The sequence below is a fragment of the Callithrix jacchus genome, chromosome 4 (genome assembly GCF_049354715.1).
Source record: "Callithrix jacchus isolate 240 chromosome 4, calJac240_pri, whole genome shotgun sequence".
Taxonomy (NCBI): domain Eukaryota; kingdom Metazoa; phylum Chordata; class Mammalia; order Primates; family Cebidae; genus Callithrix; species Callithrix jacchus.
The window spans coordinates 61,566,968-61,574,140 of record NC_133505.1 but is presented as its reverse complement, the minus strand read 5'-3'; the positions used below and the strand labels follow the sequence as shown (position 1 = coordinate 61,574,140).

General features: G+C 46.9%; 1 protein-coding gene across 4 annotated transcripts in view; it reads left to right on the top strand.

The window, feature by feature from the left end:
* Window positions 1-361: 361 nt before the first annotated feature.
* ELOVL5 (ELOVL fatty acid elongase 5) overlaps window positions 362-7,173 on the top strand; it is a 79,286-nt gene continuing 72,474 nt past the window's right edge. For 3 of the 4 annotated variants that reach the window (XM_035295903.3, XM_008994583.5, XM_035295902.3), the window contains exon 1: window positions 362-511. The gene's annotated coding sequence lies outside the window, so the exon portion shown is untranslated. Of the gene's footprint in view, window positions 512-538; window positions 967-7,173 lie in introns of those variants that run through there. The other variant, XM_008994584.5, reaches the window with a different exon arrangement.

Sequence of the window (7,173 nt, the reverse complement as noted above, 5' to 3'; positions counted from 1 at the left end):
GTAGCGAGGGTGGGCTTCTGTCACCCAAACGCGGCCACAGACTCCTGCCACGCCTGGCAGTAAAAGAACCAGAGTTCAGGGCATCGGGAACTTCACCGAGGCTATTGCGCAGGCTCTGCGATCCACGCAGGCTTATTAGGAAGAAAGGGGAAAATATTGCCCAGAGACACGTGAACTCGAGGGGGGCCAGCCCCGGCGTAGGCTCCCCACCGCATCGGATTCTGGAATTTACAATCACGAAAGTTCTATTGTCCCGCGATTGGCTCCGGGGCCTCATGACATCATAGCGCTTGATTCATCTCTCGCGTCCTGATTGGCTGGCCGCGCCATTGTGACGTCACGGTCAGCCCACGTTCTGATTGTAGACAGCCGGCGCCTTCCTCTTCCCATCGCGGCGGGTCCTCGCGCCGGTGCCTCCTCTTACATCCTCCTCGGCTCCGGCAGCCACCCGCGCTCCCGCCGCCGCGGCCGCCTTGCTGCTCAGAGCTGCTGCCGCCCCTCGGGCCAAGAGGTAAAACCATCCGCTCCGAGAAACTTCGTCGGGGGCCGCCGCTCGGCCATGACACCCGCGCGAGCGCGCGGCCGGGACGCGGGCAGGGAACTGCCGTTAGGTCTCGGACTGGTGCCGGGGAAGAGCTGCTGGGGCGGCCCGCGCTTTGCCCGCGGCCGCCAGCCCCATTGGCCCCGGGGGACAGCCTGGCTCCTGGGGCGCGGGGAAAGGGGTGCGAGCCCGGGCGGTCGCCCCTCGCTGGGGTAGAGGCAAGGCGATCGGGAGCGGCTTCGGTGCTGCGGTCGCACCTGTGCGCGCTGACAGGCGCCGCGGGGCACTACCCCCTGCCCGGACCGGACGCGGGAGGGATGGGTCTCTGCGCTGGGGTCCTCCAGCCCAGCCGGCCGGAGCGCGCGGGAGATCCGGGGGAGCGCTCTTGGAGGGAGCGCGCTTTCTTTGGAGGCGGCGAAACCCGGGTGAGTTCGAAGAGCCTTAGCGGGTCCGCGGGCTTCGGGCGCCGCTGTGGGGACGCTCCGGCCTTTTCTTGTTCTCCCCTTCTCACCGCTTCCGTTAGCCTTTCGGACCTTCCCTCCGCCCCTCAATGGGAAGCCTGCTAGCTCGGGACCACTTCAGTTTTTATTAAAACCAGACAACGGCAGCCCTCGGTACTCAGGGAGGGATGAGGCTGGTGGTAAAGCGAGAGGGCGGGGACTCAGGGGCCACCGGGGCGGCCCTTTCAGGGAGCCTGATCGCTGGAGAGGCGGGAGCGGTCGGTGGCAGGGGAGGCGCGCAGCGCGCGGGCGGCCCTTCCCTGGGCCTGTGGAGCTGGAGTCTATGTTGTGTTGCGAGTTGTAAGGAAAAGTGCCTTTGTACTGTTTACACGCCACTCTCCCACACAGCTACCTCGGGTGGAGGGAGTAATGCCTAGGGCAAGAGTGGTTCTTGCTGAACTGTGTCTTACTCTTGCACTTGGCAGTCCCCCCAACCCCCCGCCCCAAACCTACCTCCTGCCCCATCCGCAGTTGTGAATTAGACTCCTTGATTGCAAAATTTGGCCAAGTTATGCAAAGTCGGGGTTGCGGGGGGGGGGGTTCTCTTTCGGAAGAAACCAGTGCATGGTTTATTAGCTGGACTGAAGAACCCAGAGGTGCTGGAGGGGATTTGTGGGGAGGGAGCAGTCTTATTTGTTTTAAATAGTGGGACCGTGGCAGGAAGTGCTTTATAGAATTGTATGGAAGAGCTGATGTTGCTTGTCAGATTTTGGAACTCGTTCTCCTAACCACTTGGCAGATAACCTGTTGGTCTGCACTTGTTTTACTTGCATGTCTCAGTCAACAGCATTTGGTGCAGAATCTACAGAGACAGGGGGTTTTGCATTAGATGGCCGTGGACAAACGTTTTAATCTTCCGTCTGTGGTTGGGGACAAGTGGGATTACTTTTCTAGTAGCTCAGACACTGCCTGGGATTCTCCAGGAAAGCTCTGTACTTGAAAGGGACATGTTACTCTTTTTCCTTTTAGATTTTTACCCTAGATTCTAACTTCTTATTGCCAGAAACTTTTTTGTAACTGTTTCTCTTTTTGCATTTCCGTTTCTAACTGAAGACAAAGGGAAAATTTTTATTGATGGTTACAGATAGGTGTTACAGAATGTAGTACAGAACTTTGCTGAAAAGTGACCGTAGAAAGTCTAATAAAATTTGATACGTTTTTCAAGAAAAATATCTTGTAATTTCAGACATTGACCTTACCTCCTTGACTCAGTTTCCTTGTCTATATATGGGGGTTTTATGTGGCAGAATTATTATGAATTTCAAGAGATAATACAAGCGAGAGCTCAGTATTGGGTCTGCCAAATGGTGATTTGAAAATGTTTCCTTCTCAGTCCCTGAGATCAGAGTTTCTTCTTGGTTACAGACCTTAATTTTTGGATGTTCAGTGTTTGCAAGAATCTTTTTTACACCGCCTCCTGTTTTGCTCCCTGCATAATTGTTGCTTGTCTTTCTGCTTCTAGAGGTGAGCCTCCATCCTTGGGTGTCTTATTTCCAGCTTGAATTATACAAATAAAAGCAAAACTGTTTACTTTTCTTTAGGGTAACTTTGGTGCCTAGGTAGTTAGTAGAAAGTGTGAAGAGAGAGTTTTAGCTCTTTTTTTCCAGTCCACGTTCCTCTCTTTTGAAACATTTTGTAATTATTTTTTGGATTCTTCTTCATTGTCTCCCAGCTCTTCTGGTGTCAAAAGGATAATCCTCTCATTAGTTATCCATAAATAAATCGTTCTTTGAATGCTTTCTGTGTCAGGTACTTACTGATATGCACATGTACCGAAACGGTTGTTTTCCACACGTAATTCTTATAACATTCCTGTGAGGTTTTTTCACCCCGGTTTTTTTTAAGAATTGAGGACTGCTATGAAGACACATGCACATGTATGTTTATTGCAGCACTATTTACAATAGCAAAGACTTGGAACCAACCCAAATGCCTATCAATGATAGACTGGATAAAGACAATGTGGCACATATACACCATGGAATACTATGCAGCCTTAAAAAAAAAAAGAATGACTTCATGTCCTTTGCAGGGACATGGATGAAGCTGGAAACCATCATCCTCAGCAAACTAACACAGGAACAGAAAACCAAAGACTGCATGTTCTCACTCATAAGTGGGTGTTGAACAATGAGAGCACATGGACACAGGGAGGGGAACATCACACGCGTGTTGGGGTGGTGGGAGGCAAGGGGAAGGAGAGCATTAGGACAAATATCTAATACATGTGGGGCTTAAAACCTAGGTGATGGTTTTAAGGCTTGACAGGTGGAGGAAACCACTGTGGCACATGTATACTATGTGACAAACCTGCACGTTCAGTGCATGTATCCCAGAACTAAAAAAAAAAGATTTGAGGAAATAAGGCGTAAGCTCTAGAGATGACAAGTGACTTGTCCAAATTTCCAGTAGCTCTGTCTCCTGCAACATCCTTGCTCCTTCATATATCCCTGTGCTGCCAGGATTATTTGTCCAGTAAGCTCTGTGCCATTATGTAACACTGTTACTCTGTAACTTAAAATCTAACCTTTAAATGTTCCTCTTAATTCATCCAAGACTAACAATTTATTGTCTCTTAAATCTGCCTGAAATCTGTTCCCTTTCTTGTATCCCACACTTGATTCATTTTTAAAATTAATCAATTGACTTCTCAGTTACTGATTATGGGTGCAAGGGGCTGGCTACAAAGATGAAGGACAGCAGTTCTGGATTCCAGAGGGTTTCCTGATTTGGTACATACTTTAAGCCGTGTATACACATACTTAATCTGCACCTTGGACCAAAAGAGAGTCAGAAGCAGATTTCTGGGAAACTTGTGTTTTTATATTTAAGAGAGCTTTATGGCAGAGCTATCCATGTTAGATATATCAGGGCCTAGCACTGCTGAATTGGTCAGGATGCTTTTGGTGCAAGAAACAGAACACTCAACCCCGACTTACCTGTGCATCTGACCTGAAAAGTCCTGAGGGCAGGACTTCTGCTCCATTTCTCTGCAGTCCCCTTAGATGTCTCTTATATCCCAGGCTGATTTTCCAAGATGACTGACAGCAACTGCCACCATAGTCTCACAAGGGGACTTCCCAACTTCCACCCTCCAAAGAGTCGTTTGCCGTGAGGTGATTGACTTAGGCCTTGGTTACTTGAAGCAATAACTGGAACAGTGGACGTTTGGTAAGCTGGGGTCCCATCCCAGAACCAGGGAAGTGGAGTTACATTTCCTCAAGAAGGGCCTGCAGAACACAGGAAGTCAGCTACAGTGTCTGTTATAAGGACTGAAAGAACCGAACAGATGATTGCATTAAACTAAATTGACTTGAATTAGGATTTAGCCTTACAGTTCATAAAGGACTCTTAGTTGACAGGCAGGAATAGGAGGACATGCATTCTAGGCAAGAAGGAGTTTGGAGAGTAAGCAAGTGTGGAATCATTGAGCAAAAAGCAAATAGCACGATTGGCAGAAGCTGGTTGAGAAGGCAGGTGTGGAAGAAAAGGTGAGAAAGGTAAGTTATTGATGTAGTAATATGGCTTTTACTGAGCTGTTGTATGTCAGACCCTGCATCGAGCCCCTCCCGATAACTTATTTCTATTATTAATGGGTGCTAGAGCATTCCCATTTTACAGGTGGAGAAATAGAGGCCCAGAGTTTAGACACTTGATTGAGGTCACAGAGCATTCCAGCTCAGATCATCTTGACCCCCTGGCCTGCTCCCTCTCCTAAGGTGTTTGGTAGAATACCACCAATAAGCTTTTGAATGAGAATGAGAACATTTGATGAGTCCTGTGCTCCAGAAAGACAGTCTTGTCAGAGTGTAGGGTAGATTGGTGTGGGGCTTTTAGAGATAGCCAGGGCAGTGAAATTGAGCACAGACTGGAGAGAGGTAATTGTGGGAGACTGTCCAGGATAGGACCTGAAGACTTATTGGATCTTACTCTTCTAAAGAGAAGACGGAGCTTTATGATCAGATAGAAATAGCCCCACAGCCTAGATAGATATCCAGACTAGCTATTTCTTCCAATTCCTTCACGGCCAACCTTTGTCTGATCCATTTTTTTCGTTGCCTTTCTGCAAGTACATGTTTCTACCACATTTCATCCATTGTCAGCTTTTCACATTTCACATCTGGGTAGAGATGCAGCTTATAATCAGTGGCATCTTAAGGTCGCTGCAGGTAACTTTCCACATTTTAATATTACAGAATTGGGATGCCTCCTACACTTGTCCCTGGTAAGAAAAGGAAATCTCCAATATTACCAAAGGTCATGCAGCCAGATGCTGGCAGAGCCAGGCTTCTGGACGTCTTTTACCCAGCTGGGTTACCTCCACTCACATAATAGATTTTTTTTTTTTTTTTTTTTTTTTTGAGACAGAGTTTCGCTCTTGTTACCCAGGCTGGAGTGCAATGGTGCGATCTCGGCTCACCGCAACCTCCACCTCCTGGGTTCAGGCAATTCTCCTGCCTCAGCTTCCTGAGTAGCTGGGATTACAGACGCGCCACTGTGCCCAGCTATTTTTTTGTATTTTTAGTAGAGACGGGGTTTCACCATGTTGACCAGGATGGTCTTGATCACTTGACCTCATGATCCACCCGCCTCGGCCTCCCAGAGTGCTGGGATTACAGGTGTGAGCCACTGCACCCGGCCCATAATAGATCTTAAAACACATGTAGCTTCATGTTACAGGTTTATAGTAAAGCATATACATTTTTGTCTGTTTATTAAAACTGAAGTAATTTGAGAAGATTGGAAGGCGTAATTGTTTAGAGTGTCTCATTCTTGTATAGAACCTGGTTGCGTTGGTTTCTTGTCCTAACTTGCCACCAACCATAAGAAAATCAGCTCTGAGCATTGGTCTCTTTTCCTTTCAAATGAAATATCAAATTTTGTTTTCATTTTTGCCCAAAGCAAATTTTTCTTTTTTTGTTGTTGTTTTTGTTTGGCCAGGGATAGAGAATGAAAGTGAGATCATTTCGATCTTAGAGAGATAGATGTCAGCTGGGCACAGTGGCTCACACCTGTAATCCCAGCCCTTTGGGAAGCCATGGTGGGCAGATCACTTGAGGTCAGGAGCTTGTGACCAGCCTGGGCAACATGGTGAGACCCCATATATACAAAAATCAGCTGGGTGTGGTGCATGTGCCTGTAGTCCCAGCTCCTTGGGAAACTGAGGTGGGAGGATGACTTGAGCCCAGGAGGTGGAGGTTACAGTGAGCTATGATTGCATGTGCCACTGTACTCCAGCCTGGGTGACAGAGCCAGACCCTGTCCCAAAATAAGAAAGAAAGGAAGGTAAATGTCAGAATTGGTGATGGAGATTGCAACAGCAGCAGCAGCAGCCTGCTGCTGGCTTTCTCTTTATGAGATTAAAATGTAACTGCTGGAAATGTTCTGGCCTAGCAAAGTGAATTGTTCAGGAAACACCTGACCTGATTTTGAGTTTCGGCAATAGGAACCCTCACCCATGACCCCAGTTTCAACCCATAAATGTTATTACCAGCCTTTTTGGTTCCCACTACCTTGTTTCCTTTATGGTAACATTTTTAGTTGACTTGAAGACATTCACTTTTACAATTGTGTGGTCCCTGGATTTAGAATATTCATACTTGGTGACCTTTTAGAAAGACTGAATTCCCACTCTGCTATTCTAGTCACTTCTGCCTGTTCTGTGTCAAGTACAGTTGTAATTGCATTCAGGCAAGAGTATGTCTTAGTATTCTTTGATATTAGGTTGGACTTTATACCATTTATTTGATGTCTATTTGTTGACTGGGATTTAGGAAAAAGTTTCTTATTTTAAGATTTTAGTGCTGATACTGGCATGATTTCTGTAATTGGGAGAGTAATGATTTTATTGAAATATACCTGTGATTTTAAACTATAATCTTTTATATTAGGTAGGCACCCTCTTGCTAGCACATGTTGATTATAGGTTCCATCTCCGTTAAGTTCCACATTTACTCCATCCTTTTCCTCATGTCAGCAGTTTCATCCTGTCAGAATTAATCTCTTAGAAGCCCATGCTGAACAGACTTAATTAAAGCCATGCTGGCAAATTGGCCTCTCAGGTCTGTGTTTTTTAAGAGTTTCTGAACCCCAGAGTTCTTGTTTCTTTTTGATCTTGGCGTGGCAAATGCT